Here is a 12,202-nt window from a genome sequence, read left to right as displayed (position 1 = left end):
TTCTCACTTCAGCTGCCGTTTTTGGTTCTCTGGCATCCTTAACAGCTCTCACTCTCTCCTCAGTTGGTCCAATGCATTTCTGGGTCAACAATATGCCCATGAAAACAAGTCTGTCCATGTTAAATTGGCATTTTTCCACATTCAGTGTTAATCCGCATTCTGAAAGTCTTTTCATGACTGCGTGCAGGCGCTCGTCATGTGTCACCTGGTCTGGAGCGTGGATGATCACGTCATCTGAGATGTTCTCCACACCCTCGATGCCTGCTAGTGCATTGGCTATCTCGTGCTGGTATTGCTCACTAGCGGACGAGACTCCAAATATCAGTCTTTTGTACCTGTAAACACCATTATGCACAGCAAACGTTGTTATTTCTCTGGACTCTGGGGTTAGCTCTAACTGATGGTAGCCCCATTTGAGATCAAGCTTACTGAATATTGCAGAACCATTCAGACCTTGCAATATTTCATCCACTGTAGGGATGGGGGTATCTCTCCCTCACAATAGCCTCATTAGCTTTTCTCATGTCTAAACACATCCTAAGGTCTTTGTCATGTTTCTTTGGGAGAATCACTACCGGATTTACCCAGGGAGTAGGACCTTCAACCTTCTCCACAATGTCCATGTCCATCAGTTCCTTGATTTTCTTCTCGACTGCATCCCTCAAATGATAGGGTATCCGTCTCAGTGGTTGAGCGACTGGTTTCACATTTGGGTCTATGTACAGTGAGATTTGTTTGGTGTTTAATTTACCTACTCCTTTGAACACATTTGAATACTGTTGTTGCAGAATACTTTTAACATCTGTGATTGCTGCAACGTTTTCCCCTATTTTTAGTACTCCAAGCTTAATAGCTGTCATTTTACCAAGGAGTGGTTCACCATTACCTCTAATCACAATGAATTCAGCTTCTTCAGTCCTGTCACCTATCTCGATTACACATTTGAAAGCACCTTTGACAGATAGTGTCTGGGTTGAGGAATATGCATACATATTTCTCTGCTCTTTGGGCACATATGATTCACATTTTATGTTTTCAGCTTTTAGCTTCTCCCAAACATTTTCTCCCATGACATTACTCGTTGCCCCAGAATCTACTAACATTTTTAACTCAACTCCCCCTACACAAAATATTAGTCTTTCAGGCATTTCACAGTCTTTCACCATAAATGCATAGTCATTGTGCACAGTCTCTACAGCATTAACGTTTTGCTTCTTTTGTCCTTTGGTACGACACATTTTTGAGAAATGGTCCTTACCGTTGCATTTATGACATGTTTGTCCACGTGCTGGGCATTTGGGATCCTTACCCATGTGGTCAGTGTAGCCACACCTGTAGCACTGCTTCTCTGCTTTATTGTCATCACAATTCTTCAATTTACCTTTTGGCCTTGTGAACTTTCCTTTTTTCGTTGTGATACGACTGATCGTTTCCCCCTCTTTCTTGATACTGCTCCCATTCATTGCTGCTAGTTGCTCTTCCACTCGCTCACATTGCGATGCCAACTCCAACGTGCGAGCCAAAGTCAAACCAGGTCCATCCTCGAGAAGCTTTCTCTTCACGTATCCAGAACAGCATCTGCTCAGGATAGCGTCTCTAATTTGATTGTCCTTGTCTCCTTGAAAGTCACAGTCCTTCGCAGCCTGACGTAAACGTGTACCAAACTGTTGCACCGTTTCTCCCTGATTTTGGAACAACTTGTGGAAGAATTGGCGCGCGTAAGCTGCATTCACTTGGGGAACAAAGTAGGAGTCAAGTGTCCTTACTGCTGCCGCGCAGTCGGTCACCTCACCCATGTTTGGTAAAGTGAAGAAAACATCCTGCACGTCCTGGCCCGCCAAATGCAAAAGTAGAGCGCGTCTTCTTTGTTTAGTAGCATTGGTCGTATCCTCGTTCATTATCAGTCCTTTACCGTCAGCATACAACTCGAAAGATGTTAGCCATCGTGTCCATCTTGGCCCGAGAGTAGCTGGATCAGTGCAGCAAGCAAACGGTTGTAGCTCCGACTTAGCCATGTTAGCTCAAACTTAAACTTGCTCACGAAAATCGTCGTCGTTATCTCCTCTTCCTTAGAAGGTGGACGTCATCCTCGTCGCCATTGTTGTGTGCTCACCTTATATCTTTATTAGGTAATGCACTCTGAATCAGGACCCGAACCGATGTCTTTAATCACTTTTATTCATGAAACAGAGGGCCATCAACTTGCCGCTCTGTCTGCATATTCATTTCCCTGAACGTCACTCCTTCACTACGTCATCACGTAGGCCCACAGTACAATATCAGTACATGACAGTTCATGACGGTTCATCTTAGGCGGCAGCAAGAATTTACGTAACTGTTCTAAAATATGGTCAAAATGTATTTTTTTGCTTGAGATTTTCCTATCATTGTTCCAGGATCTTTTAGTACAATTCTTGTTCTCCAAATGTTAAGAAAATGTCATTTTCAAAACTCGTTCAGAAAAAGAAGTATATATATTTTTCTGCGGTAATGTTGGAGATTTTCAATAAATACAAATTCATACCGTTTTAGGGTTCTCAGGAGAAAAGAGGCACTGCATGATGGGCATGTTTTGACTTCATTTATCGGTTTATTATAGTTGCTGGCATCACCACTAGACGGCGACTCTAGGAAAAAGGAGGTGAACAAAGACGTAGAGGCAGTAGAAAAAGAAGCAAGGCATGATGGTCATGTTTCTGAATCTATTTTTTACTTAATTTAAAATGTTTTGGTTTTGAATGACTAAAGGTGTACTATGTTAACAGTTCTACGAATGCTGTCTCATCCACTGAATACGTGTGCTCACACTTTTGTACCAAATTAGCCTCTGACTGTAGATGGTGTGCGCGGTGAAAACGTCGGCCCCGGCGACGTATACAACTCATACTTACCTGGCAGGGGAGATACCATGATCAAGAAGGTGGTTCACCCAGGGTGAGGCTCAGCCATTGCACTCCGGTTGTGCTGACCCCTGCGAATTCCACAAATGTGGGAATCTCGACTGCACAATTTTTGGTAGTGGGGGACTGCGTTCGCGCTCTCCCCTGATTCTCCTGTACAATACAAAATCCCTCACACGAAGCCAAATTTCATGGTCGCCACATACTGAGCAAGCTGTGCTCTGCAACTGTGCACCTACTTGCCGAACTTCATTCAACAAATTAGTAATTGCAAAATAAAATGTAATTACTACGTTCCCGACCCGTTATTGATACGAACGTATATGATATAACTTTCATATAACCTGCTTTCTGGAATAGCCCCACGGATCATTTCCCGTTCTCCATTTACCTACACTATAAAGAAAAACTAATGGCCAAAAGGTACGTGGACCCAGACATACAACTGATTTTTGCACCCCCTACTCTACTGGTCAAATCAAGAGTAGTTTACATCACAGTCCGTTAGCTTCATTCTCACAGGATAAAGCAGAGGGTCAATGACGTCATTGATTCAAGTTCATGGCGGCTGGCAGCAAGGATATACGAAAAAATATGATCAAAATGTCTTTCTTTAAATCAAAAATTGTGCCAGAAATTTTTAGTACAATCCTTGTTCTCAAATTTTTAAGAGAATGTCATTTTCTAAACTTGCTCAGAAAAAGAAATATATATCTTTCTGCGGTACTGTTGGAGATTTTCTATAAATACAAATTCATATGGTTCTCAGGTGAAAAGAGGCAATGCATGATGGGTATGTTTTCACTTCATTTCTTATGCTGCCACCACCACTAGATGGCAACTCTAAGAAAAAGGAGGTGAACAAAGGCGTGGAGGCAGTAGAAAGAGAAGCAAAGCATCAGTTTATGGGTATTTACGAGGGTATTTTTATATTAATACTGAGGTAAATTTTGGATTCTATGCGTCACTGTATGTCACCTTAAATGGCGACCTTGCAGCAGTGAGAAGACCCTAAGCTATTTTTGCGGTACAGAGAAGATCTAGTTTCAGCAATGTGTAGGTGCTTAGAATATGGAAGGGCCATTCGTCCGTGACCAGGAATACCTTTGTCCATGCACTTTTAAGGGCATCGGAAGTAACCAATAGAGTGAGACTCGGACCACAGCTGTTGTCTTACGAGGTACAAATGATGGGGGAGAACAGATAGAGGGGCGTCAAGAACGCGAAGAGGAGAGCGCGAAGAGCAAGGGGCGCGCAAGGCGCAGGGGCGCAAGGGGCAAGAGCAAGAAGCGCGAGGGCCTTTTTGGGGCGAACATCTGTGCTGTCAAGAGCTGAACCATCTTTGCTTTTGGGGCCACTCAAACTTTTGGAGAGACATCACTTTGACATCGGTTGAATAAATCTTTTCCCAATCAGCCGTGTGTCACCGAAGTGCTTCCTTACCCGGACCAGCCATCGTCCACTGAGTGTTTTTTTGGAGACCAGCGAAACAACAAAGACCATTCACCACATTTTTGGCGTCACGAACAGGATTCGTGTTCCCCCGGGGAATTCGCGCCCGCTTCCTGAGCGAGAATCCAGCGGTCGACCAGCGGCTGTCATTAAGGTGAGATGCTTCGCCCGCAGTTGCCGCGATATGCTCGGTTCTTGGACAGGTGGGGGGTCGGCCCCTTGAGGGGGGCAGTTACAACCGAATCTGATGTGGCCATGAGCTGTCTCGGGAGTAAGTTGTCTCTCCCAGTCAAAAAGTCGTCATAATTCGACTTTCGAAGGGGGAGTGGCCCCAAATAGAAGCAGCAAAGGAAAATAAAATAAAAAAAAATAGAAAATAAATAAAAAATAAGAAATAAAAAGTGAACAGTAACTTAGAACTTAATGGGGAATGTGCACAGTGGAGTGAGTGACATGTCTGGTGAGAATGATGAATGATGAAAAAGAAAAAGCCCGAAGTAGTGTGGCTCGTGACGGGACAGGTTGTCAGGGACATCGCTGTTGACCGTCACAATAAAAGAATGATAGAAAGTCCCATAAAACGTGGACTTTAGTTTGGCGACAGATCCGATGGAGGATAGAAATTTTAGCTGGGTGAATGAGGCGAAAACACAGATACGATTGAACACTGTTGCGACAGGAAACTACCCGCCCCAGATGCAGTTCCTGGAAAAGCCGAGACACTGCAGTCGCACTCAGTGGCCGTACGGGCCAAGTGCGCACCTGTGGAGAGTTTCGATGGCTGGGTTAGTCTCCGTCAAAAGTCCGACCAAAAAGGGAGGCTTGCGCTGACCGCGTTTGGCAAATAGGAAAAGTGCGCAGCCTTGGCATCCGTAACTGTGAGCATGAATGTGGAAGTGACCCGGTCAGACCCTTTTTTAAGGGTGCCGAAGTGGTCCGGTCAGACCCAGTTATGGGTGCCGAGATCCGGTCAGATTTTAAGGGTACCGAGGAAAATAAAGCGCGCGTAAGCCACGTCGTTTGGACACTGATCGAATTAGAAGTGTGTGGGGGTTACAAGGCTCCTCGATTTAAACGCTGGTGCAAGGAAATGAATAGGTAAACCCGGTGGGCTGTCATTTTCGAATACCGAGGTAGCTGGTGCGTTATCGCGGCAACGGTCCGATCCCGATTTGTCGAGGCGCACTGTAATAGCATGCACGTCTGTCAAAGTTTGATAAATTTGAGCCGGCGACAAAACCGATATTGGACGAAGGTTTTGTGCGGCTGCTGTGTGAAAATGGAAAACGTGGAAAAGAGGCCTCTGGGGGGTTTAGTAGTGATATAAAAAGTAATTTGTGTGCACACTTAAGTTAAATTCTGCAGAATAAAGGGGAGATATACAGCGCTATTAGGAACGAAACGAAACGACACAAAAGTTAAGTAAGACGTGCGTATTTGTCAGTGCATCTGCTCTGATGACAGTTAAAATGACCAAACTGCTCAACAGCAGTTGGAAAGAAGCAAAATGTGGAATGGATTCGAATCCCGTTGTATGTCTTTTGTGTCCGTGTGTAATCTTTGTGAACTTTGTCATCTTTATGTTGTCTGTTTGAGCTTCCGAATGAATGGACGCTTGATGTGTGTACTTGTTGGGCCCCGTAAGTGTGTGTGTAGGGGTGTGTGCGTGCGTGTTTGTGTGGGTGCGCGCGTGTCCGTAAGTACGTGTGTGTGTGCGTGAATGTGCTCATGAGCGCGCATGGGGGTGAGTTTGAGTGTTTGGAAAACCACCAAAAATAACGGATAGTAGAGTGCGCTCTCGTTGCTCTGGGGCGCGTGCACGCCTGCGGTGCCCGCGCGCGGGGGGAGATCTGGCGGTGGGTAGGGCAGGGAGTGGCCAACCTGTATCTGCCCACTGTGTTTAAGGCTGGCCCCTCCCCGCGCGGTGATGCCGAGGCGGGGCGCAGGGCCGAAGTTATGCCCAATTAAGGGGGCCTGCCCTGCCAGCAACGAGAGAAACTATGATAGAATGGTGAAAGACGGAATGCTGAAGGAGCAAAAGAATGCATGACCAACTGGAGAAATAGGAGCATGCGTGTGTTAACCAATACGACACCAATATAGATGTATCCAAAGAAAAACATGCTGGGACGACAGCAAGCGGTGGCAGAAGAGTGTGGCCCCCTCGTAAATAATGGGGGACCCCTCTAAGGCCAGCTGACGCTCCTTTTAGCATTCTGAGAGGAATAGGAAATTGGATCTGACGAAAAGCTCAACTTATTAATTTAAATTGCTGAAAGGATGACAAAATTGAAAACAAATTATTGATACTCGTTTCTTTGGGGCTCTCCTCAATACTTCTGATTTTCTCGTTACATAAAAAACCTGAGACGGCGGATACATCCGTTGTCTCATGGAGGACATAGAGACACAGCATGAACTTAGAATTAATGTTTAACAGCCGTCTAACACGTGGAGTAGGAGCATGCGAGGGCTAACCACTACAACCCAAATATAGGTGATTTGAGTGTCTAAAGAAAACTCAACCGGTCAACACTAATTTATGAGAGCAAGAGAGGTATCAAGTGAGGGCCACAGCAGCAGCTGGAATTAAAGGAATTCTCTGGATTTAGACATAGGACTGAATTGTATGCATGGAGAGCCTGCTCGTAAATTGCGTTGGCCCGACAAGGCTGACCAGTGCCCACTGTAACAAGACGTACAGGTCAAAAGCAGCAAGTTCAAAATAGAGGAGGAGATGCCAACGAGGAGAGATTGGATTTGGTAGTAATTTGTTGGTTCTTTTAATACTCTTGTAAAAGTATGCTCGGTACAAATAAATTAGCGATAGGAGCATTTTAGAAGTCCAAAAGCAAGAAACTCAAATGAAAATCACATTCTAGATTCGAGTAATGGAGCCTAACTGGAGCATGGGAAAAGTGAACAGCTGAGAAATGGCCTTCGATGTAGTGGCGGAGAATTAAAAATTCAAGATAGTCCAGTAATATCGGTAAGTGAGCATAACACCAATAATACTGAGGGCAAACCAGAGAGGATGCAATGTTTGGAACATGACTTAATTATGAATAATGTACATTCTGTACGCAAAATTGGGAAACTTTATCTGAAATTGAAGGCTCAAATCAGCAAAGGTGAAAAGATGATAGAGAGGATTGCATAAAATCAAAGGCAGGAAAACAAACAATAGAATGTAGCCTGAAATTAGGATGATCTTCTGGAAATCACAGTATAATTGAGAGAAACCACAGTTAAGACTTGCAATTTTAAGTTTGGGGTAATCTGCCACTTTAAAATTGTTCAAATAAGGTCCATCACAATACAGCCGAGAGCTCATGAAGGAAAGGCAACGTTTTTCTCAAATATATTAAATTCTTGTTAATAGGAGAATTGGAAGTTTGATTAACAAAAGGTACTAGGTAATTAATGGCTAATTGGAAGACGATATTTAAGTTTGGTTTCCCAGTCTGTCTTTTCCAGTATCCAGCAGTGACCCTGAAACTCGATCCCGAGACTCCACCGACAGCTGAGAACAACAAGAAAACGGTGCATGGCTCTGAGGCACCTTTGACCTTTTGCAAGAGCAAAGAAGGACTATATTTGTGCTTGGGGGGAGCACAACGCTCCGGAGGAAAACGACATCCTCTGAGGCGAGAGTGAAGAAACTTACAAGATGTGAATGGACTCAGTTGAAAATGGACTCATCCGAGAGTGAGGAATGAGTTGGCTCTGAGGCTACAACTAAAGACAACAACTTGAAAATGAGGTGCGGCGAAAGAACCATGAGACCTGAAATGTGCAACAAGCGAACTGGACTCCTTGCTGGGGCGTAATCAATACTTGGTGGGCTTGGCTCAAAGTGAATGGAAGCTTGCTTGGGCACTGAACTTGACACAACTGAGGAGTCTTGATAAAAGATAAATAAATAAATCAGGAACAAAATGTGTAGTGTTACAGAAAAAGGGAAAGGATCATAATCAGAGGATAAATTTGGATAAAACAGGCCAAATTGTATGAAGTAAGAGTAGGATCACATTTAGTCCACCCAGCTTAACAATTAGACATAGAGTCATTGACAAATTGGAGATGAAAATAGGACATTAGGACCCAATAGGATGCAGTCAAGAGGTGGCTAAATTGTACAATGGACCTGATTATTATTAATTAATAAAATTAGAAGTTAATTACAACTCACGGGGAATTCAGAAAGTCCGATAAGTTCAAGGAATAACAGCCATGGAAACTTTTGACAGTTAAGAATAATGCGGCATAAGAGTCACACAAAATGACAGTTAACGAGATGACAAACGTGATAGGACTCAAATAACAAATGCATTGACAAGGCAAAGTGAAAACACCATAGGGGAGTAGACTGTCGGAGGGACCCTTTTGAGTATCTTTACCCAGCGGTTCGATCAGAATGATTGATTAGGATAAAATTATTTAAGGACCATCTGAGGCTGCTTCTTTCCCCATGCTCACCCTTGGACAGGCTCAGCAGTAGAAATAACTGAATTTTTTAGGCATTTAATTGACAGTTTTACGGTAAAAGTGAGGTACGATTGTATGAAATATTTAATCGAGAAGAACATCCAGAAATGAAGTGTTACCTTCAATATTCACTGATTGCCTACTCACTTACACATACTAAATTTGTTTGGTGTGGAATGAGAGCTGAGCGATGAAGGTGACCGAATTGGCACTTGTGTGGTTAAGAATGTGTATGTGTGTCTGGGACAGGGTGAAAGGCCAAAGTATTTTGGAGTTGGGGTGAAAGGGTCACAGTTGAGGGTAAGATTCCTCTCACATGAGACTGGAACACCCAAGTTTGATGAGTGATGAGTTGTAACCTTAACCAACAGCTGATGGTTACTCAGAGGCACCATGACCAACAAAATAGTTCATGGAGAAGGCCCATTTCAGCAACACGAATGGACAAGACAGGACTAATATCAAACACTAGGACAATGGACGATATGACGTGACAGACTTGGACTCACCCGACGGGATGACTGACTAGGTGGATGACAACCAAACATTTGAAACTTAAGCTTGCTTGTGGCAAGTGCAAGCTTTGCTTTGTTTCTGTGCGTCACTTGACTTATTGCAGCATCAACCACCAGCCAAGGAGCAGATTGCTGGCTGTTGTATAACTTGTAATAATTTTGCAGGTTGGCGATTGCAGTCTTGGAGAGTTTATATTGAATGCACGTGAAAATGTTAACCCTAACCCTTTTGATTTTTGTGATGATTGAGGATTTTCAGGACAGAATCCCCGGGCGCCATGATTCGTTGTGTGTCTATGTTTTATTTTGATACTCTATGCCTGTGTACTTTTTGTGAGCACAAGGGTCCGCTGTCAGCAGGGCTGTATGCTCACTGGCAGGAGTGCGATGATTGTTGTTTTGTTGCCGAGTGTGGGGTGAACAGTCAATTTTCAGGAAGTTGGGGATGACAGTTCTGAATGAGTGAAAGGTTCGACAAACTGGCTGCAGGACATATGATGATGCGGTAGGACGTTTTGCCGGTTCCTTTTTGAATGCCTGATGACACATTGAGTGAATGTGTCAGAGGGGGGAGTTACATTTAAATGAGTAAGTAGATATAAAAGCTATTTGTGACATTCAATGTTTTTTCGGATTCAATTATTTTTGAGGCTTTAACAGGACGTGCCAGAATTCAACAGGCAGTGATGGAAGGAGCAGAAGAAGCATCTCGAAAGGAAAGGAGTTAATGGGAGACAACAGCCTGGAATGGATGCAAAGCGTGGCAACAATCTAGCGACAGTAACGGTTAAAGTGTCAACGGAAAAGCACGAATGATGACAAATCATACAGCTAATAGGGATTAGACTGCAGCGCAATAGACAACAAATGTTTGGAAGGTAATTAAATAAAATAGGAAACTGGACCAGAAACAAGCAATAGGGATAAATCCTTAACATATGAATGCATTAAAGCTGCTAATGAAGGGAAAGTATTTAAGAACACATTTTAAGAGGGTTAATTTGCATAACAAATGTTGAAAAGAGTTGGATAGTTAAATCATTTTGGGAAGATTACAGGTTCATTCAAAAGGGCGACTGATTTGAACAGTAAGATGACTTGAAGGGGAGACAAAGATAAGGTACATAAACTAATTAGGTGAACAAAACTGACAGGACTGATGCCCATTTGAGAATACTGAGAAAAATTGGATTCAAAGAGGAAAATTTGGAGTAAAAATTAAGATTTGAACTGGGAAAAGCAATTGCAAAGACTGATTGACAGGACTTCAGACAGGGACAGCTGCAGCAGGAAAGACTAACTTGAACAGGCAGAAGTTACTCTGCTACAGGACGGATCTTGCGAGACCGACAACACGACGAGAAATAAGGGGGATTATTCATAACTCCTAGGGGGAGTGTTTGTTTGTTTGTTTGTTTGTTTCAGGGATCACGTGGACCTCTGGATCATAGGAGTAGATGCCGAGAACGCCTCGGAGGTTCTACTGAGCACTTCGATGAGACGACGACCACCAGTCGTCCCCGTGCCCCAATCAACCCCAAAAGAGAAGATTTAGTTTGCAGACGACTGGTTATGGAGATGTCGTCTACTGGGGCTGACCGAAGGGGGCCGGGCGGACTTCCGGCCTACGCTGGGCATAGCTGCTTTTTTCATTGCAACTCAAGGTTTTGTGCTGTTGTCATCGTTAAATACTGGCAGTGGCTCCCGATTATTGCAGACCCCGTGGACGCTGACCGGGGCCTGGAAAGAGACTCTGAGGACGGTGAAGTGGACAAAGATTTTGGATGGACGGCAGGCCCTGAGCAGTGATCCCGGGGCAAATTCACTACTGAGCATTCAGTGGACTGGACTTTGCATCGACAGGCACTTACATATGCAAGGGGGGCAACACTGAGGGCGCTTCAACGTTTCAGTATGCTGTGATATTGCGTCAATATTTTATCAATCAGTACTTTATCTGATGACTACGTGCTGCAATTACTTTATCTTATTCATTTAACTTTTCACATGTTTACATTGACAATGCAGTTTGACTGTTTAGCGGTCGGTGAACTTGTCATTTCTTTTCCTTCTGTTTTGTGAGCTCATACTGTTTTGTGGATTGTGATATGTGCCGACTCCTTGTACCTGGCTGACGCCAGGTGGAAGGAATCACTGAGGATGTTAGAAAGGGCCTCCCTCTTTTTCCGTGTCATTAGACTGGCAGGGTTTTTTCTCGAGGGAGGGCCGGCAACTTTTTGAGGTTTCTAACGGACCACACCAAATTCATTGCTTCATTAATTATCGACGGTATTGAGATATTACCTAAGGGGGGTGGTTATCGTCATTTGAATAATGTGGACTTCAATTTTCTTTATTTGTGGTTCCTGAGAGGCCTCAGATTGCTTTCAGGGAGCAATTGGATAACAAAGTAGTTTGAGCTTTCCTAGTTAAAATAACCTTAAGTAGCATGCCTCGAGCGTGATATAGGCTGTGCAGGTATAGGCCAAATTGTAGACGTGATCAGAAAATTTGGTTGGGTGAAGATTTTTGGATGTTTACCGATGTCATCTCTTTTTGGACCGTTTTCGGGACATTTATAAAGTCCCGGAGGGGGGAATGAGGTAAATTTTGGATTCTATGCGTCACTGTATGTCACCTTAAATGGCGACCTTGCAGCAGTGAGAAGACCCTAAGCTATTTTTGCGGTACAGAGAAGATCTAGTTTCAGCAATGTGTAGGTGCTTAGAATATGGAAGGGCCATTCGTCCGTGACCAGGAATACCTTTGTCCATGCACTTTTAAGGGCATCGGAAGTAACCAATAGAGTGAGACTCGGACCACAGCTGTTGTCTTACGAGGTACAAA

The 12,202-nt window shown here is 43.8% G+C and overlaps 1 non-coding gene across 1 annotated transcript; it reads left to right on the top strand.

Moving 5' to 3' along the window:
• Positions 1 to 2,883: 2,883 nt before the first annotated feature.
• Positions 2,884 to 3,047, top strand: LOC133146044 (U1 spliceosomal RNA). Its single transcript, XR_009711275.1, has one exon. It is a non-coding gene; the product is annotated as a U1 spliceosomal RNA (small nuclear RNA).
• Positions 3,048 to 12,202: the final 9,155 nt, after the last annotated feature.

The sequence above is a fragment of the Syngnathus typhle genome, linkage group LG21 (genome assembly GCF_033458585.1).
Source record: "Syngnathus typhle isolate RoL2023-S1 ecotype Sweden linkage group LG21, RoL_Styp_1.0, whole genome shotgun sequence".
Classification (NCBI taxonomy): domain Eukaryota; kingdom Metazoa; phylum Chordata; class Actinopteri; order Syngnathiformes; family Syngnathidae; genus Syngnathus; species Syngnathus typhle.
The sequence above is the reverse complement of the archived record's forward strand: the minus strand, read 5'-3'. Positions and strand labels throughout refer to the sequence as shown.